The sequence below is a fragment of the Monodon monoceros genome, unplaced genomic scaffold (assembly GCF_005190385.1).
Source record: "Monodon monoceros isolate NGI ecotype Baffin Bay Population unplaced genomic scaffold, NGI_Narwhal_1 Super_Scaffold_10, whole genome shotgun sequence".
Taxonomy (NCBI): domain Eukaryota; kingdom Metazoa; phylum Chordata; class Mammalia; order Artiodactyla; family Monodontidae; genus Monodon; species Monodon monoceros.
The window spans coordinates 422,851-448,314 of NW_021703766.1; the positions used below are offsets into that span (position 1 = coordinate 422,851).

At 49.6% G+C, this 25,464-nt stretch overlaps 1 long non-coding RNA gene across 1 annotated transcript in view; it reads left to right on the top strand.

Annotated features, from left to right (window-relative positions):
- LOC114888783 overlaps positions 1-25,464 on the top strand; it is an 87,283-nt gene continuing 61,819 nt past the window's right edge. The window contains exon 1 of the long non-coding RNA XR_003791881.1: positions 1-111. This is a non-coding gene — a long non-coding RNA (uncharacterized LOC114888783). The remainder of the gene's footprint in view (positions 112-25,464) is intronic.

Below are 25,464 nucleotides of genomic sequence, written 5' to 3' on the forward strand. Positions count from 1 at the left end.
GGAGCCCGCGCCGCCTTCCCGCTCGGGCCGCGGGCCGGGGACGGCCCGGGGCTGCATGGCCTCGCCTGCGCGCCGCCGCTGAGCCCTGGGCCGGAGACGGAGCCGGAGCCGGTGAGAGCCGCGGTCGCGCCGGGGTTGGGGCGGGCGCGGGGCGTGGGGCGGCCTTGCGGCCTGCAGGCCCTCCGCGCCGGGCTGAGCAGCGCAGCGGGCTTCGGCGGGCCTGGGGGCCGGGGTCCGGGGCAGCCGTGACGGGCCTCCGGGGCCTCCGGGCGGGCTTGTGGGGGGGGGGATCCGGGAGGGCCTGAGGGCCTGGGGGGTAGCCGGGAGGGACGACGGCGGGTTTCAGACGGGCTTGGGGGCCGGGGGCAGACGGGGGTTTCAGGCTGGACTGGGGGGCAGACAGGAGCTGAGGGTGGGCTCTGGGTGGGCCTGGGAGGCCCAGAGGGCCGACGGGGGACTCCGGGTGGGCCTCGGGCCCTGGGGGCCCTACCGGGGTCCTGGGACAGCCTTGAGGGGCAGAGGGAGGGCTCTGGACGGGCGGGGGCCGACGGGGGTCTTCGAGAGGCCTGAGGAGCCGACGGGGGCTCTGGGCAGGCCTGGGGGGCCGACACGGGGCTGAGGGTGGGTTCTGGGTGAGCCTGGGGAGCCGGAGGGGCCGACGGGGCGCTCCGGGTGGGCGTGGGGACCTTGGGGTCCCGGGGCAGCAGTGAGGGGCAGACGGGGGGCTGCTGGGGGCTCCAGGCGGGCCTGGGGGGCCCGGGAAGCCTTGAGAGGCCGGCCGTGGGCTGTGCAGGGCCCCGGGCACCTGGGGAGCGGGGCGCCGACCTCTGACCCGCGGGAGGGGCGCCTTCGCGGTGTAGGCTGTAGTTGTTATTCCCAGCGTCCTATTATTATCGCTGTTTTGAAACGGGAGCAGGCGGCTTCGGGCTCTAAGACGGAGGGGGAGGGCGAGCCGGGGCCCTGGAGGGAGAGGGAGCGTTGGGGCCGCAGGAGGCGCGTGGGCCCGCGGAGGGGCAGGAATGCGGGGCAGCAGTGCGGGGGTGTTTCGGGGGGAGGGTAGGCGGGACTGGGGGGCGGGTGGGAGGGAAGCGGCGGCGGCGGCTGCAACAGCAGCCCTTGGCCTCAAGGAACAATGTGAGACGTTGCCTGAAATGTTAATTTCCGTTCCTCATTTCATCATCCCCTGGCAGGGCGGTAGCTGTGAGAGCGCGTGCGTGTGTGTGGTGTGTTTGTGTGTGTGTGTGTGTGTGGTGTGGTGTGGTGTGTGGTGTGTGTGTGGTGTGTGTGTGTGTGTGTGTAGGGTTGGCCCTGCCACATGGATTCAGTCCCCTTTCAAAGAGGGATCGTGTTGTTGAATCTTGTGTCTCTGCCGTTTTGGGGGGAGTCTTAATTTTTCTTGAGGGCTGCTCTTTTCCTGGTGTCCCATCAAGGTTTTCTGCTTCTGTTGTGTTGTGAAAGCTAGTCTCGTATCCCAACTTCCGAAGAGTTTTGGAAGAGGCTTTGGGAGATTAAGCTGTCCTAAGAGGGCCCCGTGCTTTCAAAACCATTTTCTTTCTAACAGTTCAGATGCAGCAGGCTTAGGTTTCATGGTTTCTGTAGGTTATGAGAAGTTTTATGTTCGCTTGCAAGAACAGGATTTCTCAGCAGAGAAGTCAAATTTCAGGCTTTCTTATATGGTGAGAGAGTATTCTGAAGTGATTTTGCACAATGTCCTTAACATTCCTTTTCCACTGAGCAGTGAGAGTGCGCGCAGTTGTTGAATTGGGGGGGTGATGAAATGCTCTCAGCCAAAAGATGTAAGATGATACTGCTTGTAGAAGAAGTGCCATTGAAACAGTTACTATTTTTGGTTTGTGCAAACCCAGTCAATGGCATAACTTGGATAGTTCTAAATCAGAGACCCTGAGACTGTGTTTGATGCCTTTAGGACCTTGATTGCGCTTACTCAGTGTTGCTGTCCTGGAAGACCTGGAGTTCTGTTTGTGTTTTTTAGAATGATTGCATAAGTACTCTGGTATTACTTTGAAACTGTAGTTAGAAAGAAAAAAGGGAACACATCTTGCTCAACTTAGATTGTGACCCTTCATCCCCCGCCCTCCATTCAGCTGTTGTCCTCCCTCTGCGGTGTCACGCTCAGGAGCGGGCTCGCCTTTGATAGGCTGGCTCTCTGAACGGAGGAAACAAAGACCAAGTTGCTGTGACATTTTCCTCTGTTCTTTGTGTGTGCCTCTTGAGTTAGTTAAAAAGCTACCCACAGATAGTGCCAAATTTGACCCAGCTTTGAAACTTTGAAAAGATCTTTTTCTTCTAAACGTTTTTTTTTTATCGTGGGAAAATAAACATAACAAAATTTACCAGAAGTTTGTTTTTAAAGGTGTCACATAGTCTTGAATTCCTCCTTTGCAGTTGTACCTTTGTGCTGCCACTGTTGGATGTTTTCCTTTGGGGGTGCTGTGGGCCAGCCGTGATAGTCACACTGCACAGCAGGCCTTTCATCTCTCCAGACCAGATGGGCTGCTTGTTACTCGTGGCTGTCATCTTAGCTCTAATTACAGTGTTGATACAGTGACAAGTAGAACTTTCTACAAATAGAGTTAAAGGAGCTGTGCTATTTGTACTGGAGAATATTTTTCAAGAGGCGTTGTGTTGCGTGCCTTGAGTTTTTAAGTACATTTGACACAGTAAGGTTACGTTTCATCCAATATGAGAGGAGAGTTACTTTGCATAGGATGGCAATGAGCCCATCATCAACTAAATAACATAATTAGAGAGCGTCAGTAAATGCTGGTTCAGAGCATGGTCTGCATTTGTTGCCAAAATAAGTGTTTTGATCTGTCCATTAGTCCATGTAAGTCCCTTCATCTCTCATATGTAAGTATAATGGATGAGCTTCCTTGAATAGCAAGATACTTCCTAGTTAATAGGTGCGAATGACGCTGCACTGCTTGCCTGGCTGTGTGCTGGGTCAGTTCACTATTGCTGTTCAGTCAGTGCTCTGTGGGGACTGAGTTTGGCCTGTTTGATAAACTTTGTACAAAAAATCGAATGAACGCAAATAAAAGTTACTGTCTTGAAATGTTTTCATGTGTGTTCTGTTAATTTGAATTTCAAATGGAATTTCTGTGCAATTCAACTTTTTCAGTTTTATCTTAAACTCTGTGAAAGATGGCGTCAATCCCCAGCACCTGGAACGCAGGCAGTTAGAGATAATTGGTATAGAAAGCCTTTTTAAAAAGGCTTAGGAAATGATCTACTTCAACAACTCTCTGTTCATTCTTTTCTGTTGTTGTTGTTAATTCTTATAGAGATGTTTCTGTTTCTAAGCGGTTCTTTTTTTTGTTGTTTGATGCATCTTATTCTTGATATCTTTTAAGCCAGAGTCAGACTCAGCTGTGTACGTAAGTGTATGTCTTTGTTAGTATTCTTCTGTGCTTTTCTTAACTCCCGCTCCTCTCTCCCCATGTTAAAAATTTTCTTTAAATTCACCTTTCAACCAAATAGTGTTTTATATATATGCTAGAACTACAAGTATTATTATTATTATTTTTTTTGCGGTATGTGGGCCTCTCACTGCTGTGGCCTCTCCCGTTCCGGAGCACAGGCTCCGGACGCGCAGGCTCAGCGACCGTGGCTCATGGGCCCAGCCGCTCCGTGGCATGTGGAATCTTCCCTGACTGGGGCACGAACCCGCGTCCCCTGCATCGGCAGGCGGACTCTCAACCACTGCTCCACCAGGGAAGCTCTACAAGTATTATTTTTATGAAAGTGTCCCAAAGGATTATTAACTGGCCTAACCCTGATTGTGTGACCCCCTGCCCCCACCCATGTCCTTCACTCAAGTCCTCTCAACTCCTCATGCTCCGGTTCCCTTGGCCTTTCATTTCCTCTGCTTGGACCAGGGTCTTGCTGAATGTCCATCATTGTCTCCCTTGCAAATCCTCACCGCCCCCCGCCATCAACACAGTTGATCAAATGTGTGATCACAGGGCTCTAAGCTGAATGAAGAGAGGCACGGTCTCTTTGTCACCCAGGGTCCAGCCTAGGCATGACCCTGGGCTTAGAATTGGCTCAGGAAGTATTTGTTGAATTGTTTAAAGGCAGTGTATGGAAGTGTTTGAGAAATTTTGAAAGGACATACTTAGTATCATGAACATTTATTTGATTGACTAGGAATTACACTATGTACATTTTAGCCATTTTCCTATTTGTTGTTATTACAGGTTTACTTGCGAAAGGTGTGGGGCATGGCTTTTAAAATTGGCACAGAACGAGAGATAAAGGAAATAAAGTAACGGTTGTCTTTGTGGAAGAAAAAGAATGCTTTCTGTGAAAGCAGCTTTAGTAGGACTGCGGTGCGGGGGCCACAGTCAGAGTCTCGCCAAGTGTGGTTTGCTGCTGCTGCTCATGGTGATGAGAACTTCGGGCACCTTCTGGCCGCGTGTCATGTGAGCAGTGTGGAGTCCTGTGAAAGGTTTAGAATTTTTTGATTTATGTTTTTTATTTCCTAAGCGGTTGTAATAAAGAAGGCCAAAGCAACATAAATTCTCCAGAATGGAGGCGGGCCCCTTAACATTATTTATTTATTTTTGGCTGCATTGGGTCTTTGTTGCTGTGCGTGGGCTTTACGTTGGGGAGAGCGGGGGCTACTCTTCGTTGCGGTGCGCAGGCTTCTCTTTATGGTTGTTTCTCTTGTTGCGGAGAACGGGCTCTAGGCACGCAGGCTTCCGTAGTTGTGGTGCATGGGCTCAGTAGTTGTGGCACACGGGCTTAGTTGCTCCCTGGCATGTGGGATCTTCCTGAACCAGGGCTCAAACCCGGGTCCCCTGCGTTGGCAGGCGGATTCTTAACCAGTGCGCCACCAGGGAAGTCCCTAGTTTTGGCATTTTAATGAAGAAAAAAAAATCTCTTTGGAGGGAATACACCAAAATGGAGTTGTGTGTTATTTTTTTCCCCTTATGTTTCTGTTTTCTAAAAATGAAACTTATGTATTTGGGAAAAGGTTGTTATTGAAAAGCCTAATCGTGGGCATAATTTGGGTGATAAAGACTTGAGTTCTTGGTTTAGATAACAGTAGATTTGTGTGGTTTTTTAACATTTTAGGTGGTAAGGGGTGAGGGGAATTGGTGGTTGTCGAAAACGTTTAAAGACATCATTCTAGAACTTGAGAAATCCTGCAGTTCACACTCTGGTCCTTTGAATAAAGAGTTAAGTGGGTTTTCAATGTGAAAATAGAAGAAGTCTGGCCTATTAATATAGCTCAGATTTTCCCAAGGCTGAAAGGACTGAAAATCCTTCTGTGATGCCCCCTCCGCAGCCAGGATGGAGGTAGGCGGCCGTCGGGAGTGGTGCTGAGTTAGAGCGTCCTTGCTGCTGGCTGAGGGCGAGACCCACGTGTCCAGTCTTGCCTTTGGCATCTGTGCAGTGAATTATTTATTATCCTGAAAATCTGTGGGTGCTCTTTTTCCACTTGCAAAGAAACCAATGTGCACCTCTTCACAAAATAAGAATGTTGGTCTTTGCTCAACTTAAAACTTTTTTTTTTTTTTTTTTTTTTTTGCGCAGTACGGGGGCCTCTCACTGTTGTGGCCTCTCCCGTAGCGGAGCACAGGCTCTGGACTTGCAGGCTCAGCGGCCATGGCTCACGGGCCCAGCCGCTCTGCGGCGTGTGGGATCTTCCCGGACTGGGGCTCGAACCCGTGTCCCCTGCATCGGCAGGCGGACTCTCAACCACTGCACCACCAGGGAAGCCCTCAGCTTAAAACATTTTTGATCACTTAGGTCAAAGAAAAGTATTTTGTCAAGGTTAAATAAAATTCATAAAATCCCCCCTTTTTCAGTTACTTGTTTAAAAAAAAACGTGACCTTTAAGAATGGCTGGGATTGAAATTTAACTTGTAAATGCTTAATAACTTTGTGATATCAGAGATTACTTTTCATCTAAAATGTAGCAAATAGACTTCTTTTCTCAGCTCATTAGTAGTTAAGTGTCCCTTCCTCTCCCCCTTCCAGTGGTAGTCTTCAGACCCAGAATGTGAATGTCCTGGAATAATGAACATTTCTAAATAATGAGAACATTTTGGGAAGGTGCTTTGTTCATAAGGTTTGGGCTAAAGTTATGAATAGTGGGGTTTTTTTTTTTAACTGCATTCATATCCAGTAAAATAAAAAAGACTTTCATTTAATTCTCGGTGATAATCTAGACTTGAGAATATTATGGCTGTACTGTGTAAACTTATCTAAAATAGAGAGCATGAGAAAAGCAGAGAAGAACCTTATTACTCTTAAGAAATTAAGCCTTGCTGGTATGTACCACGTTTCTAAATGCGGTTGTACATCCTGTAAAACAGGAAGTAAGAATAAAAAACAGCAAAACCCCAAAGCAGCACTCTTGAAGGAATTAACTTTAAAAAAAGTTACTAAAACACTGGACTAATTAAAGGATGTGCAGAACACTATAAGAAATCTTGGCCTTTTTGGATGATTACAGAGGAGAAAAGCCAGTCTTTTTAAAAAAAAAATAACTTTATTTATTTTTGGCTGCGTTGGGTCTTCGTTGCTGCGCGCGGGCTTTCTCTAGTTGCAGCGAGCGGGGGCTACTCTTCGTTGAGGTGCACAGGCTTCTCATTGCGATGGCTTCTCCTTGCGGAGCACGGGCTCTAGGCGCGTGGGCTTCAGTAGTTGTGGCTCGTGGGCTCTAGAGCGCAGGCTCAGTACTCAGTAGTTGTGGCGCACGGGCTTAGTTGCTTCACAGCATGTGGGATCTTTCCAGACCAGGGCTCAAACCCGTGTCCCCTGCATTGGCAGGCAGATTCTTAACTACTGTGCCACCAGGGAAGTTCCCGAAAAGCCAGTCTTTAGGGGTCTGAAACTGTAGCCCTCAGGTGATTCTGATTTCAAAGAATTTATAGACTGAATTCTTTCTTTGCTGAGGTGTATGATTTGTTCCGTTTAGCTTTAGCTTACCTACATAGGTATTTCCATTACTTTGAGAAGAGTCCATCTGGAATTTGAAGTGTTTTAGTCTAGAGGTTAATATATTAAATATGCTAAAGCTCAGAATGTTTTCTTATGGGAAAAAATTTCCCATAAATACTTGGGAAAGGTGATCTTTGAATTGTGTCTCTTATCTTTTAGTATGAAGTTTAGAAAAGGGATCTGTGCTTTCACTCACAGCTGAAGTAATTTTCGGCAGATATAACCTTAATGAGATTTACATGTGCACTTTGTTTTTCTTTGGTGAAGTGATTAGATCTGATTCTGCTGAACCTGGGTTCTCATCAGATGACTAACTTTTTAAAGAAGACAGTTTAAGCAATAACTCTAATCTTTAAAAAAAAAAGATAATTAAAGACTAAGGGCACAATGAAGTTTTAGAACACTGGGGAGGGAATCTCTTAGATTTAACCCACAGCATCTCGTTTTCCTCGCCTTGACAGTTTTCTTCTAGGCTCCAAATATGTTGTCTAGAGGGAGATGGGAAACAGAGGGGAGATGGAGGATTTGAAGAGGTACCACAGGAGGGTGTGAAGGTTGGAAGGAAGGCATGCTCTCACAATCTGGAGAAACCCTTGTGGTTTTTATATTTCAGTGCTGTCACTATTTTCTATGGCTGCTGTAACAAATGACCAGAAATTTAAAGGCTTACAACAATACAGATTTTTTCTTATTTACAGTCCTGCAGTTTAGAAGCCTGGCATGGATCGTGCTGGGCTGAAGGCAAGGTGTCAGCAGGGCTGGTTCCTTCTGAAGGCTCCATGGAGACTTCATTTCCTTGCATCTTCCATCTTTTGGAGGCTCTTCACATGGCCCCTTCCTCCATGTTTGAAGGCAGCAACCTTGTGTCTCTCTGACCTTCCAAGGTGGATTTGTTTTGTTTTGTTTTTTTTAAAACACAGGACATTTATTTAAACTGTTACTTTTCATAATTCATGGAAACTTATCACAGGTCAATATCTTCATTTTATTACCTTATTGGGTACATTCATTAGTGTTATATAAACCTCCATATAAAATTAAAGAACTAAAAGTACAACTAAGAACGCAGCTCTTCTTCTGTCTTCGGCCTCCGTCTTCCACTGTTAAGTGCACTTGTGATTATGTGGGGTTCACCCGGATGATGCAGACTCGTCCCCCGTCTGCTGATGAGAAGCCTGAGATATCTAGAGGCTCCAGGGATTAGGTCGTGGAGCCCTTGGGGACGTTATTCTGCCAGCCACACCGGGAGTGCACGGCGCTGTCGTAACACGTGAGGTCGGGCCGGGTCCCTGTGCAGCAGGCTCTGGTGCTTGGCCTTGGTTCCCCAGAACTGGCTTGGCTCTCGGAGAGACTCAGTGCCGTCCGTCAGCCAGCAGAACTTGGCATTGATAGGGGATTAGTGGATATGCTGGAAACACATGTCCTGGACAAGGTTTTGTTTTATTTTTTATTTTATTCTTTTAAATTTTTATTTAATTTTTTTTGGCTGCACCACATGGCATGGGGGATCTTAGTTCCCTGACCAAGGATTGAACCCGCACCCCCTGAAGTGGAACTGTGGAGTCTTTACCTTTGAACTGCCGGGGAGGTCCCAAGGTCTTGTTTTAAATAAATTTTTATTTTGGAATAATTTTAGATATACAGCAAAGTTGCAAAAGTAGTACAGAGAGTTCCGTTATACTCTTTACCCAGGTCCTCTAATGTTAACATCTTACATAGCAGTGGTAATTTTGGCAGAACTAAGAAATTAGCATTGGGACTTCCCAGGTGGCGCAGTGGTTAAGAATCCGCCTGTCAATGCAGGGGACACAGGTTTGAGCCCTGGTCCAGGAGGATCCCACATGCCGTGGAGCAACTAAGCCCTGCGCTTACAACTAGTGAGCCTGGGCTCTAGAGCCCTCGAGCCACAACTACTGAGGCTGCGAGCTGCAACTACTGAAGCCCATGTACCTAGAGCCCATGCTCTGCAACAAGAGAAGCCACCGCAGTGAGAAAGCCCGCACGCAGCACAATGACCCAGCAACGATGACCCAACGTGGCTGAAAAAAAAAAAAAAATTAGCATTGATGCGTTATACTGTTAATTGAATCCCAGATTCGTTTAGATTTCACTTGTTTTCCACTAATGTCCTTTCACTGCTCCAGGATCACACATGGCATTTAGTTGCCTGTCTCTTTGGTTTCCTATCTGTAACAGGTTTTCGGTCTTTTCCTTGTTTTTCATGACCTTGGCAGTTGTGAAGAGTACAGTCTTTGTTTTTTCTGTCTTTGTAACCATTCACCCATTTGGCACAGTTGTAAAGCAACTGCGTATAGGCAGTTGTGTAGCTGACTTCTGGTTTCTTTGACTGTTTTCCTGAATGTGGCCTGCTGTATACGGGGAGAACAGTTTGGTGTCTTTTTGTAACTGGAATGCATAACATGCTTTAGGGAGGGGCTTCTAAGACTACACAGACAGCTTTCCCCACGTCCCACTGATTTAGTCAGATGTTGTTGGTTGCTCACTGTATGCAGGACTGTGTGGGGGAAGCACAGAGATGAAAGCAAGATGTGGGGCAGGAGCTGCACGCAGGGGCCAGGGCATTTCTGGTTCAGGGTCTGGGGGTTGATGCAGGAAGTGCTCTGGAAGCATGGTGGGCGTCGGTGGGTGTGCAGAGAGCAGGGTCAGGCCGGCAGACTGCCGGAAGGCTCTGGACAAGGGCCACGAGGGCGGGTCGTAACGTGAGAATGTCAGCTTGGCTTGTTTGAACACGGAGCCCATGAAAGAAGGTGGTAGCAGATGAAGCCAGGGAAACGGAGTACAGCCCGAGTGTGCGGGACTTAGGATGAGGGCCCTGGCCATGGCCTGCTGAGGGACGGCAGAGGCCGTGCGTGGGCTCTGCTGGTGCCAGTGGAAGGCCAGTGCCTGGCGATGCGTGAATCTGGGCTGCCAGGAGAGGGGTGGCGTTTAGGGCTTGGGTGGAGGGAGTGAGCGCCAGCCAGGGCGGCCACTGCTCATGAGGGGCCCCTGCCTTGTCTTCTAGCCTGTTCTTTCAGCCCCGCCATCCTCTGCTTTTGGATGATGTCTGGTTTAGAAAGGTCTCAGTGGAAACTGTTACAGGAAGTGGGAACACCATTTTCTAGGGAAATGTACGGTGAGTAGTAGAAATGGATGATGGGATTGAGATTTTGTTGTCGGAATGATGCCTGAGTTCAAATGACTGGCAGAGGTGCTGTCCCAGGGAGTGGCTGAGGAGTAAAGTGTGTCTGCTGGAGCCTGGCCTGAGGCGAGGCTGGGAGGGCCTCCCATCGAGGCCGCCCTCAGAGCACCTGGGGATCTTGAGAGTGGGCTGCCTGGACAAGATGCGAAGACTATTCATTTGGTTGCACCGGGTCTTAGTTGTGGCAGGCGGGTTCCTCAGTTGTGGCTCCAGGGCTTCTTAGTTGCAGCAGGCGGGCTTCTCAGCTCTGGCATGCGGACTCTTAGTTGCGGCATGCATGTGGGATCTAGTTCCCTGACCAGGGATTGGACCCGGGCCCCCTGCATTGGGAGCGTGGAGTCCTATCCACTGTGCCACCTGGGAAGTCCCTGCTGACAAGTGTTGATGTAAATACTTGAGGGTCAGCTGAGAGGGATGGCCAGTTATATAAAAGGTCCCCTGCCTGTGGAGCTGTGACACACCCAGCCCCAGTCTCTAGTGCTTGCCCCCTGCAGGGAGGAGTGGGCAGCTCCCCAGGAGCCTGTGATTGGCTCCTACACGTCTTATTCCCAGACAGTTAAACTGCAGGCCAAGGAGAGTAGCTCTGAGTCTGGGTAGGAGGGGCTAGAGAACTTGAAGCTGGAGAAGCAGCCTGCGATGAAGGCGGGTGGGTGGAGAGGAGAAAGGCCATGATATCTTAGGCTTCTCTTGCACGCCGTCTGTTTTGTATTTCCCATAGTTCTATGCACATGTTGTGCACGTATGATCAGATACCTAGTCAATATTTGCCTGAAAGACGGATCTTAAAAGTTAGGCTTGGGCTTCCCTGGTGGCGCAGTGGTTGAGAGTCCGCCTGCCGATGCAGGGGACGTGGGTTCGTGTCCCGGTCTGGGAAGATGCCACATGCCGCGGAGCGGCTAGGCCCGTGAGCCATGGGTGCTGAGCCTCTGCATCTGGAGCCTGTGCTCCGCAACGGGAGAGGCCACAACAGTGAGAGGCCCGCGTACCGCAAAAAAAAAAAAAAAAAAAAAAAAAGTTAGGCTCTAGGCTGAGGAAGGAGTGGCACCTGGCAGGAGATACACAGCCCTGTGTGCCTGGAGCTCGTCATCCAGTGAAGCTGCGCCGGTGTCTGCTCGCGTGAGAGTCGGTGCGGTTTGCTTCAGGCTGTCAAAACGGAGCCTCTGACCTGCTCTGTCACTGCATGCTCGTCACGTGCTGTGTCACGAGGACTTTGTCCTTTGGTCGGGCTGTGGGCGGCAGCAGTTACGCTCAGGGCGTCTGGCCCTGGAGCCTTCAGCGGGGGATGGCTTTACTGGGCCAGCAGTACAGTCAGGGCCCCGAATCGCATGCAGTCTAATTGTGGATGGAGAGATAAACGGAGAGCAGAAGTGGATGTTTTGGGCCGCTTGGCTGTGTGGTGCTTGGCTTTGGACGTTCACTCTCACTTAAACGCTCGTAGCTCTGCCAAGTGCCTTTGTTACCACCCCTCCATAACATTAAAGCATTTCACCATTTTACTGGCTGACAACCGCCCTGCACCTGAGGGAGAGAACAAGTTGCTATAGTTGTTTTTGTGACCCTGACTGCAGTGTTTGATGGCTGCACCATTACCACGGGGGTGGGGGATCCGGGATGGGGCAGGAACTCAAGTGGCTGCGCTACTCTCTGGCCTTTTCTCACCCTCCCCGAGGCTGGCCTGGTACTGTTTCTTTGTCCAGGGATGCTTTTTTTTTTTTTTTTAAAGTATTTATTTATTTATGGCTGTGTTGGGTCTTCGTTTCTGTGCGAGGGCTTTCTCTAGTTGTGGCAAGCGGGGGCCACTCTTCATCGCTGTGCGCGGGCCTCTCACTATCACGGTCTCTCTTGTTGCGGAGCACAGGCTCTAGACACGCATGCTCAGTAATTGTGGCTCACGGGCCCAGCTGCTCCGCGGCACGTGGGATCTTCCCAGACCAGGGCTCGAACCCGTGTCCCCTGCATTGGCAGGCAGATTCTCAACCACTGCACCACCAGGGAAGCCCCAGGGATGCTTTTGAGAGCTGTAAAAATAACTTGAGATGAACGGGCGAAGGCTACTTCGTTTCCAGGTGTTTGCAAGTGGGCTGTTGGTTTAAGAAGAGAAACAGTCTGTGCTCCCCACATTCTCAGACTCTGCTCTTTCTGAGTTGCTTGCAGGTTGCAGTCCTGAGAGCAGTAAATAACAGCTGCAGGGGTGCCAGGTATCTACTACTGGGGGACCAAGCTTCGCTGCATCCCTCTTAGGGGAGGCTGGAAGTGGGTTGTGGGCCTCTAAAAGGAGGCGGAGAGATTTGTAGCAAACAGACTAATGTTGATGAGTTTACTTCCTGCGTGGTCTGGTGTCTGCGTGTTTAACTCCATCCCACACCTCTGTTTACAAGGCAGCCGCTTGAGAGTTGGAACGGGGACCTGTGTCCTCATCAAAATCTAGGGTACTTTCTAAACTTCCCACACAAATAATATCTTTCGTTAGTGGCTACATTTCCTAAGCTGTAGCTTTACGGCTGAAAATATAACTAACTTGTCACCTAATAAGATTCAGAGGTGATAGTCACATAGATGAGACTCAGCGCACATGCTTTTTTCCCTTGAAATAAATTCACAATTGGACTTGGAAGCCTAGCATGTCATTCAGAGAAGTAAGCCCTCATTGTTAATTGTTGATACTGTCTGCTGAATAGATTCTCCTGGTATTATCACTGCATCAAAGGGAAGAAAAGGCTCTCCTGGCCCCCCTCACAGGGGAGAGCATGCCAGTTTCCTCGCCCAGAGGCCCCTGTGCGCTGGGGGCCCAGGTAGGTAGAACGTGGTGTGGGTGAGGCGGTGCTGGTAGGTTTCATGCCCATGGGCCTCTCTTGCAAATGTTACAAACTGATTACATGACGAAAACTACTCTTTGGGATGTAAAATGTAAAAGTCACGTTCATTCTAGATGATAGTGAATTTATATTAATAATTCGATTAACAAAAGAAAACCATTACCAAAGTGAACAGAATACCTATGGAGTTGGGAGACAATACTTGTAAACCATGTATCTGATAAGGAGTTAATATCCAAAATACAAAAAAGAGCTCATACAACTCAATAGCAAAAAGCCAAATAACCCAAATAAAAAAATGGGAAGGGACCTGAGTAGACATTTTCCCAAAGAATATAATGAATGACGAACAGATAACATGAAAAGGTGCTCGTCATCACTAATCGTCAGGGAAATGCCAATCACAACCACAGTGAGATCATCTCACACCTGTCAGAGTGGCTGTTATCAAAACGACAACAAATAAGTATTGGCGAGGATGTGGAGAAAAAGGAACCCTCGTACACTGTTGGTGGGAATGTAAATTGGTGCAGCCACTATGGAAACAATATGGAGGTTCCTCAAAAAATTAAAAATAGAACTACCATATGGGGACTTGCCTGGTGGTCCACTGGGTTAGAATCTGCGCTCCCAATTCAGGTGGCCCGGGTTCGATCCCTGGTTGGGGAACTAGATCCCATATGCATGCCGCAACTAAGAAGTCTGTGTGCCGCAAGTAAAAGATCCTGCGTGCTGCAACTAAGACCTAAATCAATCAATCAGTCAGTCAGTCACATAACTGCCATATGATCCAGCAATTTCACTCCTGGGTACTTATCCTAAGGAAATGAAAACTCTAGTTTGCAAAGATCTGTGCACCTCCATGTTCATTGAAGCATTATTTACAATAGCCAAGGTATAGACACAACTTAAATGTCTGTTGATAGATGAATGGGTAAGGGAAATGTGGTACATATATACAATGGAATATTATTCAGCCATAAAAGGAGGAAATCTTGCTGTTTGCAACCACATGGATGAACCTTGAGGGTATTATATAAGTGAGGTAAGTCAGAGAAAGACAAACATTGTGTGATCTTACTTATATGTGGCATCTAAAACAAAACAAAACACTAAAGTCATAGAAAAAGAGATGAGACCAGAGGCAGAGAGTGAGGAGAGGGGAATCAGAGGAGGGTGGTCAAAAGGTACAGACCTGCAGCTACAAGACAGATGAGCCCTGGGGGTGTGGGGCACCGCTTGGCAGCTGTAGCTGCTGCTGCGGAGCAGTGTGCGGGAGAGTTGTTCGGAGACCAGATCCTCAGTCCTTCTGGAAAGGAGAGCGGTGGTTTCCTTTTCTCTCCTTTTGTTTTTATTGTGTCTGTATGAGAAGACGGATGTCAGCTGAACCTTTGGCAGTCATTCCACAATGTATGTTAATCCATCCATCTGGCTATACACCTTAAATTTATACAGTGATGGAAGTCAATTATTTTTCAGTAAAACGGGAAGAGAATACAGAAGTTCACTACAAGATGTAGTCTGGGAGTGCCCTTGAAACCTCCTGCACAGGGTGAGGCCCTTCAGCGCTCTGCTGCCCCCCACTGTCCCCGTGGTGCCCCACGACCACTCTGCCCCTGCCCAGTCCTTGTTGCTGGCATGTTAGTATATCTGTACATGCATCCACTTAAAAAAGTAAAAGATAAACACAAATAGTTCATAAACTGAGTTTATACAAAAGCAACTATCAAGTGCTGATTAATGTAGGGAGGTAGGCTGCTTTAAATAGCCTTCAGGTTCATTAAAGTCACTTCCGAGCAGTGAGATATTTTTGTATCAGGTTATATTTGTTTCTTGCAGGAGCAAGCCTGCCTTCTAGTGACCCTACGCTTTTCCGAGGTTGGTTATCTGACACCAAAACCCTTAAGGACTGATCCTTCAGGGACTGAGTGTTGGGTGGGGGACACACGGGGAGCAGGGGACGCGGTATCCATGCAGTTACCAGTGGTGGGATGTTTACCTGCTTGGAGTCACTGAATGCGAGGGCTCAAGTGTGTCACTGTGGGATGTCTCAGTTCAGGCACGTTGAGCTTTCCAGGCTGCCTCATCCTGGAAAACTTCAGAATAACCGAGGTTCCGTTCTGTCGAGGTGTGGTCCTTTGAGGTTAGAGTTAGAGTGACAGTAAGGGGCTTTCACTAAGCGTCCAGGATCGTCGATGACAAAGGCAGGAAGCAGCTGCTGCTTGTTGGCTGACTTTGCCAGGAGTGGGTGCGCGTGAGCGCCGCGCTCCACCAGCCGCGGTGGAAGGGGAGTGGGCCAGGGTGCAGCTCCCGAGGTGTGACTGTCCTGTCAGCAGGGATGCTGCTCGTGGGGGCAGGACACCCAGGTTGCTTCCAGGGGCACTGGGTCGTGAGTTCCCATGTGGGATGCAGGCAGCAGGTTGGTTAAGGGTGTAGGGTCTGTCTTTTCTACTGAGATATTTGGGATAGGATGTCTTATTTTTAGACAGATTTGAGGAATTTCAAAAGAAAAACCAACTCTAGAACTTTGGTTTTACTTATCTTCCAGTTTTTGTCTATCCCTCTCTTTCATTTTTGCAGTCAGAATGTGCATTAGGGTGATTGTTCATAGGTGCCCGCCGCTTTGTCAGACTTGGCCGTAAAAATGAGGCCCTCAAGTCATGGGGACCTGCCGGCCCTGAGGGCCCCGCATGTGCTGCTCCCCAGAGTCCACATCCAGGCTGGCCAAGCAGGCCACCGCTGCTGCTGTGCTGTGTCCTTGGTGTCTTAATAAAGACTGAAGTTAGGTTAGGAACTCTTCCCGAAAGAGGAAGATGCAGAACCAGTTTATCAAGCACTCACTGTAATCAGCCATTTCCCCCCCTTTCCTTGGATTCTTTTGAAGCCATAATAAATTTGAAATAGAAGAATACATACCAAGAAACGAATATGAGGTCTAATTTTTTTTTTAATTAATTTATTTTTGGCTGCATTGGGTCTTCGTTGCTGTACGAGGGCTTCTCATTGCGGTGGCTTCTCTTGTTGCAGAGCACGGGCTCCAGGTGCGCGGCCTTCAGTAGTTGTGGCACATGGGCCCAGTTACTCCGCGGCATGTGGGATCTTCCTAGACCAGGTTTCGAACCCGTGTCCCCTACGTTGGCAGGTGGATTCCTAACCACTGTGCCACCAGGGAAGTCTCGAGGTCTGATTTTTAACATTTAAAATATATCAGCCATATTTAACATTTCCAAAACTATTTTACTGTGACCTGTTTTCCCATGGAGCCCGATTAATCATATTCAAAGATGTACAGTCACCAGTGTTCTGAAAACTTGGTGAAGGAAAAAGAAAAGAAATGAAAGTTGGAGAGAGAAAGGAATTCTGGCTCTGCCCACAGTTCCGCTACATCCAGGGAGGTCAGGGTACAGTGACTGCAGGCAGTCATTCCTGGTCCTCCGTATCAAGGATGTTTTCATGTTTCCTACTCGTGGGTGAGCACTTTGTATCTGGCGTGTGGATTCAGTGAAGAGGTATCTTCAGCTGCAGTGGAAACAAGTTTGTTAGGAAAGGGGCGGCCCTCGTCTTGGGTACTGTAGCACTGAACTGTGTTTTCTGGGAGTGGCTTAGGAAGCTCTTGCATACTGTGTTGAGTTTGCCTTTTATATGTTCATATCTAGCTGCAGTCCTCTCTAGGCACTCTTTGGTGTAGAGTTGGGGGTGTTACCTTGATCTATATGTTCTTAAACTTTTCTCATCCTTCTTTTATTGTGATAAAATGTAAATAACATAAAATTGACCATTTTGACCGCTTTTAAGTGTCCAATTCAGTGGCATTAATTATATCCACGCTGTTCTTATGACCATTACTACTCTCCGTTTCAGACTCTTCCGCCTTCCCTCACGGAAGCAGTCTGTCCACAGAGACCCCTGGACATGGACTCTGCACATTTACCCGTTTGTGCCTGGCCTCTTTCGCTTAGCGGGATGTTTTCATGGTTCATCCATATTGTAGCATTATGTCCTTCCTTGTTAAGGCTGAACTGTATGTATATCACAAGTTTTGTTTATCCATTTCTCCGTTGATGCATGGTTAGGTTTCCATGTTTTGGCTGTTGTAATGCTGCTGTGAACATGGGTGTGCGAATATCTGTTCAAGTTCCTGCTTTCAGTTCTTTTGGGTGCACACCCACAAGTGGGATTGGTGGATCATATGGTGATTCTATGTTTAACTTTGAGGAACTGCCGGAGTGTTTTCCACAGCAGCTGTACCAGTAACACTTTTTTTTTTTTTAAAGGAACACTTGTTTTTGACTTTTTGCTATAAAGTGCAGAAAAGAGGACAGAATGGTAAAATGAACATCCTGTGTATCAGATTTAATAGGTAACATTTTGCCATGTTTGCTTTATTATTATTTTGTTGAAGTATTTTACCCGTTTTTAAAAAATCTTTTTGGGCACGCCGTGGCACGTGGGATCTTAGTTCCCTGACCAGGGATTGAACCCGTGCCCCATGCGTTGGAAGCGCAGAGCCTTTTTTTTTAAAAAATACATATGTATTTATTTATTTGGCTGTGTCGGGTCTTAGTTGCGGTACGTGGGATCTTCGTCGTGGCATGCAAGATCTTTTGTTGCAGCGTGCAGGCTCTTCTCTGTGGCGCACGGGCTTCTCTAGTTGCGACATGCGGGCTTCTCTCTAGTTGTGGTGTGCGGGTTTTCTCTCTGTAGTTGTGGCTCATGGGCTCCAGGGCACGTGGGCTCTGTAGTTCGCGGCATGAGGGCTTTCCAGTTGAGGCACACGGGCTTAGTTGCCCCGTGGCATGTGGGATCCCCAACCAGGGTTCGAACCCGGGTGCCCTGCATTGGGAGCACGGATTCTTACCCACTGGACCACCAGGGAAGTCCCTAATACCTAGCGTAAAGAGTATTTTTAGTTGATTTTGTAAGTACCTCTTCTTAGTCCTGCAAACTTGAGCGCAAAAAACGAAGGTTTTAGTTGTTCTCCAGTTTTTTAGCATGGCAATTTTCAGAACTATGGAGAGGCAGGAAGAGCACCGTGATCACCCACGTGCTACCATCTGGGTTCAGCGCTTGCTGAGTTTGCCCTGTTTGCTTCGTCTGGGGGTGTGCGCGCTACCTGACAATTTGGAAGCAAGATGTAGCCTCCTGACATGTCCCCCTCAGGAGCGCCTTCAAAAAATGACAGTCTCCTGCGAGCAGCAGCGCTGTGCGCCGTGGGGCAGCCTGCGGGGCCGCGCTCAGGACCTGACAGACTCCATGCTGTGTTTGCCCCTTTCCTTTGGGTCTTTAGCGTCAGCCTCCCCCTTTGTTTCTTCTTCCTGAATTGAGACCAGTCACCCGTAGATGGAAGGGCATTCTTTTTTGTTTGTTTGTTTTGCGGGCCTCTCACTGTGTGGCCTCTGCCGTTGCGGAGCACAGGCTCCGGACGCGCAGGCTCGGCGGCCATGGCTCACAGGCCCAGCCGCTCTGCGGCATGTGGGATCTTCCCGGACCAGGGCACCAACCCCTGTCCCCTGCATCGGCAGGCGGACTCTCAACCACTGTTGAGGTATGGACTCTCAACCACTGTTGAGGTGTGCACTGGAAGGGCATTCTTGAGTTGTCTGGCTTTGTCCGGGTTCTGGGGTCTTAACTGGTTCCTCCTCTGTCCTGTGTTTCCTGTTAACTGGAAGTTAGGTTGAAAGGCTGGATTAGAGTTGGATTAAACCTTTTTATCTTCATGGGTAAAATTTTTGGTTCAAAGTATTCATGTACTGACAAAGGGTCACCCCATCGATGACTTCTTGGTTGTAGAAGGACTCGTGTGTCGGTATAGTAGGAAGACCTGCTGGTCCCACCTTAGCCAGGTGATCTAACTCAGCATCACTAATGCCAACTCACGGCTTTGTGAGCTGTTCTAACTGATGTTTATCCTGCATCTGTGTTAGTGACCACAGGCAGTGAGGAAACCTTGCTTGGATCCTGGTTTGGAGGGAGCGGGCAAAAGGGCTTTAAAAAAATGTTTTGAGCTATGTGTCAGATCTCAATTTAAAAAAGTGTTTTGGGGACACTTGGACATATAAATATGAACTGGATGTCAGGTGGTGATGGGAATTGTTAATCTGCTTAGGTGTGAGAATGATTTTGTGGTTTGTAGATTACTCTTTGCCCCCATGATTTGTAGGCGGGGAAGTCTGGCAGGGGACTGTGCTGTGTGTGTGGGGGCCTTGCTGGCCTCTCGTGTTGGAAAAGCCCTTTGTAGGTGACGCTCGTCCACGTCATGTTGCATCCACATCCTGCGACATCCTTTGTGCTGACCTGCTGCCCCCTCTGTGGTGGAGGAGGCCAGGGAAGACACTTAAGGGGCAGACTTGCACCTGTTTGACTGGCTTTGTGTGGTGCAGGTTGCCAGCCTGTGCACCCATGTGCGTGCGTGTTGTGTCTGCCCAGAGAGGCTCTGGGGACTTCCCTGGTGGTGCAGTGGTTAAGAATCCGCCCACCAATGCAGGGGACATGGCTTTGATCCCTGGTCTGGGAAGATCCCACATGCCGCGGAGCAACGGAGCCCGTGCGCCACAACTACTGAGCCTGCGCTCTAGAGCCCGCGAGCCACAACTACTGAGCCCACGTGCCACAACTAGTGAAGCCCGCGCGCCTAGAGCCCCGTGCTCCACAACAAGAGAAGCCACCGTAATGAGAAGCCCGTGCACCGCAACAAAGAGTAGCCCCTGCTTGCCGCAACTAGAGAAAGCCCACACGCAGCAACGAAGACCCAGCGCAGCCATAAATGAATGAATGAATGAACGACTCTGAAGTGCATACCCACATTTAGTCTCCACCCAGCTCTGCTAATGCCCTGAGAGACTCCGGTTCACTGGGACTTGAGGCCCGCTCTGCTGTGAGCACAGTGAGTGAGGAGCTGGGGACACTTCCAGGGTGTGTGTCAGGTGTGTCATTAGAGGGAACATGTAAGTAACTCCAGCAGTTGGACAGATAGAGGTGGCTAGGGTTTTCAGGTCAAATAGGAGAAAACAAAAATTTCTCTGCTTCGGACTGTTAAGATCCATCCTGCTGTGATGACTTAAAACTGTACATTCTTTTATCCTCCCACAGTTTGTTTTGCTTTTGTCTTTATGCTTGGTTTTCCACTGAAAACAGTGGTTTTGTCTGTAGGCTGGCATGGGAAGCCTTGGCTCCTGGCCCCCAGTGCCGAGCTCCAGGCCACTTCCTTCCCGTCCCTTGGGTGTTCTTACAGGGGTGGCCCTGCGTATACAAGTGTATGAGTCTGTGCAGAGTGGTTTACATGAGTGGCAGATATATGTTCTTCTGTACTTTGCTTTTTTCCACGTATTCTTTGAGTTTGTTCTGTGTTAATACTTGTGGAGCTGCTTCAAGTTTTTCCATCATCATAACACATATGTGCCACAACTTAGCTAACCTGCCTGTTCCTGACGGACATTTTCTTGTTTCCAGCATATCACTGTGACAGAATGACATCCTTGTGCATCCTTCTGGTGTAAGTGTCATCTGTTGGTTCCGTCCCTAGGATTCCATGGTCAGGGTTATGGGCATTTGACGTTTTGGTTGCCCTCTGCTGAGCCTGTGCTGGCTCACGCTCACCAGTGAGGTCTGAGTGCTTTTGATTTGTTTTAAAGCAGCACAGTTCTGACCTTTTGAGAGGAGCGTCGGGGTGGCCAGCCTTTCTGAATAGGTGGAAAGCTTTCATACATTGAGGGGCTGCTGTTTGGTGGGTGTTGGTATCTTACAGAGATTTCTCTTTCTGTCTAGAAAAGGCTGAAAAAGTTACTGGTTAGACAGTTAGTCTTATTAAAAGTCGTCATGGTTTTAGTTTGTAGTCACGCCTGGCAGCATCTGCCCATGTGTCAGATCGTGAAAGTCCTTTTGGACCACAAGGAGCATGTAACCATGGTGAGTGGTGTGCGGCTCATCCCCTCCCAGATTCGGTCACCTTTAAACCAGCATGTCGGTCAGGAGGAAGGGGAAGGCATCTCGCAGGTACCTTGTTCTCTTTGGGTCAGGGAGTTTGCAGAGGCGCAGGTGGGTCTGGGGGAGGAATACCAGTCAAGGAGGGGTGGTGGGCCTTGTGTTTGGTAAGGGGGTTGTGGGTGGCCCTGGCCTCTTCTCTGGTCTGTGTGAGGACTGGCAGTGGTCACGGTGCTGTTGGCAGGCGAGATGCTAGAGCCTCTTTCCGGAAGGATTGGTCACCCCCAGTCAGGTGGGGATTGGGGAGAAGAGTCTTTCTGGGCAGCCCAGTCCCCCGTCAGCCGCCGCGGTGGGGAGGGCCGCTTGGAGGCAGGCGTGGCCCAGCAGGGCCTGGACCCCTTTCCTGGTGTGCCTGGGTGTTGCTTTGTATTTCTTCCTCATGTTAACATGTAAATGATCATTTTATCGTTACAAAACAAATCACTTTCTGTTCTGTGAACAACCTAAGAACAGAGGATACTGTGAAATACTAGCGTTCTGATCTCTTTCCAGGGCGGCGTGACTGTCCCCACTGTGCTGAGTTCCTCAGATTGTGACACGTTAGCAGTAGCTTTAGGGATGTCGAAGACAGGGGCTTTTGAATTTGATTCCAGTTTTTGAAAATGGGTTGATGCGCCTCAATTGGATTTGGAACTTGGTGGTTTTGATGTGAGAAGGCCTCGGCTAAGGGGGTTTTGTTCTCAGAATTTACTTGTTTCTATCTTTTCATCTTTGTGTTGCTCAGCTGTTTTTATGTTCCTGATCTTTCTTCAGACTTCTGAGGGCATTTCTTGCTTGATGTAGATATTAGAGCAAAGATCAGAGCTTTGATTTGATTGTATTTTTGTACTTGTTGACTTGCTCTTGTGCTATCTTCTGCCACTTTTTCCTGATTTAAAGATGGAAGACCCAGCGTGCTTTAATTAATTAATTAATTAATTATTTGCGGTACGCGGGCCTCTCACTGCTGTGGCCCCTCCCGTTGCGGAGCACAGGCTCCAGACGCGCAGGCTCAGCGGCCATGGCTCACGGGCCCAGCCACTCCGCGGCATGTGGGATCTTCCCGGACCGGGGCACGAACCCGCGTCCCCCGCATCGGCAGGCGGACTCCCAACCACTGCGCCACAAGGGAAGCCCCCAGCGTGCTTTATTGATGGTAATATTTAGTGCTCATAAAATAGCTTTCAAACTTCTGGTGTGAATAATATAAAGTAATTTTAGAATTTAAGGAAAAGTTGTACGGATGGTGAATAAATAATTAGCATTAATGTTATTGATGTTGCCTACCTAGTTGTTTGTCAAAATGCTTTTCCTGACTGCAATATTTTATTGTAATGGAGAATAATTTCCATGCAAAACCGGTTGATTTAGAGTTCCTCTCTGGTTGCTTTGGAATTGGAAACAGTCCAGCTTGGTAGTGAGTACTAGTCGAGTGCTGAGTTGCCAGGCCTTCATTACGGGCTCTCCGCAGCCATGGCGCAGCTCTGTGGGGAGGGCCCTGGATTGTCTGCTGTTCTCTTGTTTGGTCATGAGAGCATCAGTTTCTGGAGGTTAGAACGGCGTGACTTTCTTTCCCTCCAGCTTAAGTGCCAGAGGCTTTTGTTATTCAGCTGAGTGGTCATGGATTTCCTCCCTACCTGAGTTGATCTGTGCGACCCCACCTGCTGCCCAAGACCCCTCCAGCCTCTCGGCCTGGCCTGGAAGATTGACTCCCAGGGAGCATTCAGTGATTTCTTGAACAAGAAGTGTTCACATCTGTCCTGAATTGTGCAGGTTCCCCTGCTGAGCCCTCACTGAGGTCCTTGTGCCACTGCAGCAGCGGGCAGGAGGTGAGGGCAGGGATGGCCTCCTGCACTGCTGGGGTGGCAGTGGGGAAGACTGCCTGACAGCACTAGCGCGGCTACACTGGAGACGTAAGCTGGGTTCACTGGGGTTTCTGTGGACTACGGGTGTGTATATTTCGGCCCGTCACGCATCACTCTGTGGTTGGAGGTGGTGGCCCGCTTCCCCCTGGAGAGCAGTGTTCTGGTCCGTTACACACAGCTTGAGGTGTGGTCGCCATTGGAAGCTATGAGGTCAGTTGTAAAGACCTTGGTCTCCCTTCGAATGACAGCCTGTCAAGAATACTTCTGGTTCTGACGTTCTGGTCTTGAACTTAGCGTCCGAGAGGCCCGCACGCTTCTGGCAGCACCTGCCTGGTCATTTGTGTGTGTGAGGAGGTGGCAGCTGCAGATACTGGCTTGCTTGCTGCACGGCGTCTGGGGTCCTCTGCTTGGGCCTCACCTGGTCACGGGCTGGGCAGCGTGGGGAGCGGTCCCCTCCCTGTGTCTGAGAAGTCCCTGCTTCTGTGCCGCCTCTCCCTGCAGGCTCCTGGCCCTGGAGCCCCCTCCCGAGCCCGTAGCTCGAGCCTCAGGCCAGCCGCCTTGCCCCAGGAGGAGTCCACACCAGTCCCGGCCATGTGCTGGGCTGTCTGCCCCTGGTGGCCCCTGGGATGGGGGCCTTCGAGAGCCCATCCCAGGGGCATCCTGGGATCTGACTGTGGCCTTGGTGCCTTTTCTCACCGCCCTCTTGGGCCTGCTGACACACGTGGGATTGGGCGGCTCGAGTGTGCACCTCGCAGGGCCGGTGGAGACGGGTGGGTGATGGGGTGTGTCAGGGAACCCCGGGCGGGGCTCTGGACTGAACCCTCCTCTGTTCTCCTGGCTGCGGTTGGTCCTTTTCCGGAGTCAGTGGAGGGTGATTGCCCGGCCGTGGCTCTCAGACCTCCCGCTCCTCCAGCTGGGGTCGGTGCAGGGCGTTCTCTGAAGCCTCTCTCTGTTCTCCCTCGTAAACACCTTCCTTCCCGTCTGTCCACTTAGGTCTGTCCCCATCGACCCTCTGTTACTGTTGGTCCTTTTTTCCCTTTTGTCACCAGTCACTGGCACTTCCACACAATTTGCACAGTGATTTTCTAAAATGAAGATCTGACTCTGTTACTCCCTTCCTTAAGGAAACTGCCCTCTTCCAGGTCTTAAAAGGGCTGCTTCCTGCCCGGGAGTCCCTTCTCCCCACTTTCCCTGGTGCCTGGCGCTGCCCGCTCACCCTCAGGCCTCACCTCCTCAGGCAGCCTTCTCCATCTCACGGCTGCCCCTTTGTCGGGTGTGTCCTCGGCCCCTGTTGGCTAGATTCTCATCCTCCGTCTCCAGGGGGATGTCTCTGCGCCCCTCTCTGGTCATAGTTTATTGTCCTATGTTGTAATTGTCCTCTACTTAGCTGTCTTCCCACCCGATGAAGCTGTCTTGGCGAGCGCGGTGGGTTCCTGCTGGAGCAGGTGCCTGCAGCTCCTGGCCATGCCAGCTGCTGTGCCTGTCGACTCTGGCTGTCTGGACCCGGCATGCCTCTCACTCGCTTCGTGTGTCAGTTAGGCTCCTTGTTTCATTGCTGGGTTTGTTGTGTGAGTCCAAAATGATTTCTTCTTTTAGATATTGTCCGCATCTTCTAAATATTGCACCCAACTTAGAGATGTTGGTACCCTCTTCCCACCTCTGTGCAAAAATAAGAACGTGTTTTGTGCTCAGACTTGGCATGTGGAGAAGGGAGCTCATGGCCTTCGGGCTTCCTGCTGAGCTGTCGCTTCTGTGCCCTGGGTGTGTTCACGTGGCAGCTTCAGCCTCAGAAAGAAGGTGGGAAACCTGCCGTTGGATCTGGAGCAGGTGCCCTTTTCCATCCCTGTCCCCATCCCCGTGCTCACTCCTGCTTGGGCAGATGGCACAGCTGGAGGAGGCCTCAGCCTGGGTCCTCCGGCCTCTTGTTTTACAGAGATTTGTCTCTCTTTCTGTGAGTGATGACGTACGACTGGTAAGTGGGAAACAGTGCTAATTATTTTCAGTTTACCACTCAGCCATGTTTTGGCAGAGAGTTTAAAAAATCAAGATAGGGCTTCTTTGGTGGCGCAGTGGTTAGGAATCTGCCTGCCAATGCAGGGGACGCGGATTCAAGCCCTGGTCTGGGAAGATCCCACATGCTGCGGAGCAGCTAAGCCCGTGCGCCACAACTACTGAGCCTGTGCTCTAGAGCCCACGAGCCACAACTACTGAAGCCCATACGCCTAGAACCCGTGCTTTACAACAAGAGAAGCCACCGTAGTGAGAAGCCCGCACACTGCAACGAAGAGTAGACCCCGCTCCCCGCAACTAGAGAAAGCTCGTGCGCAGCAATGAAAACTCAATGCAGCAAAAAATAAATAAAAAAATTAATTAAGAAAAATTATTATAAAAATCAAGATAAAGTGAGATGCCCTAGCGCTTGGCAGGGACCTGTGTACACCGCCAGCTGCCCCATGCGTGGTGGACAGGGACCGGCAGCTAGGGTGCCAAGTCCCTAAAATACACGGTGAGAGGAGTGTTTCCTTTTTCCCTCTTCTGTGTGGTGCTGCATGGGAGTTGAGTGTGTGACTTGGATGGTGAGTTGTACCTTTAACACCTCCCCGGTGGCTTCATCGTGACTGCACGCTTTGCTCAGAGCAGCCTCTGGCAG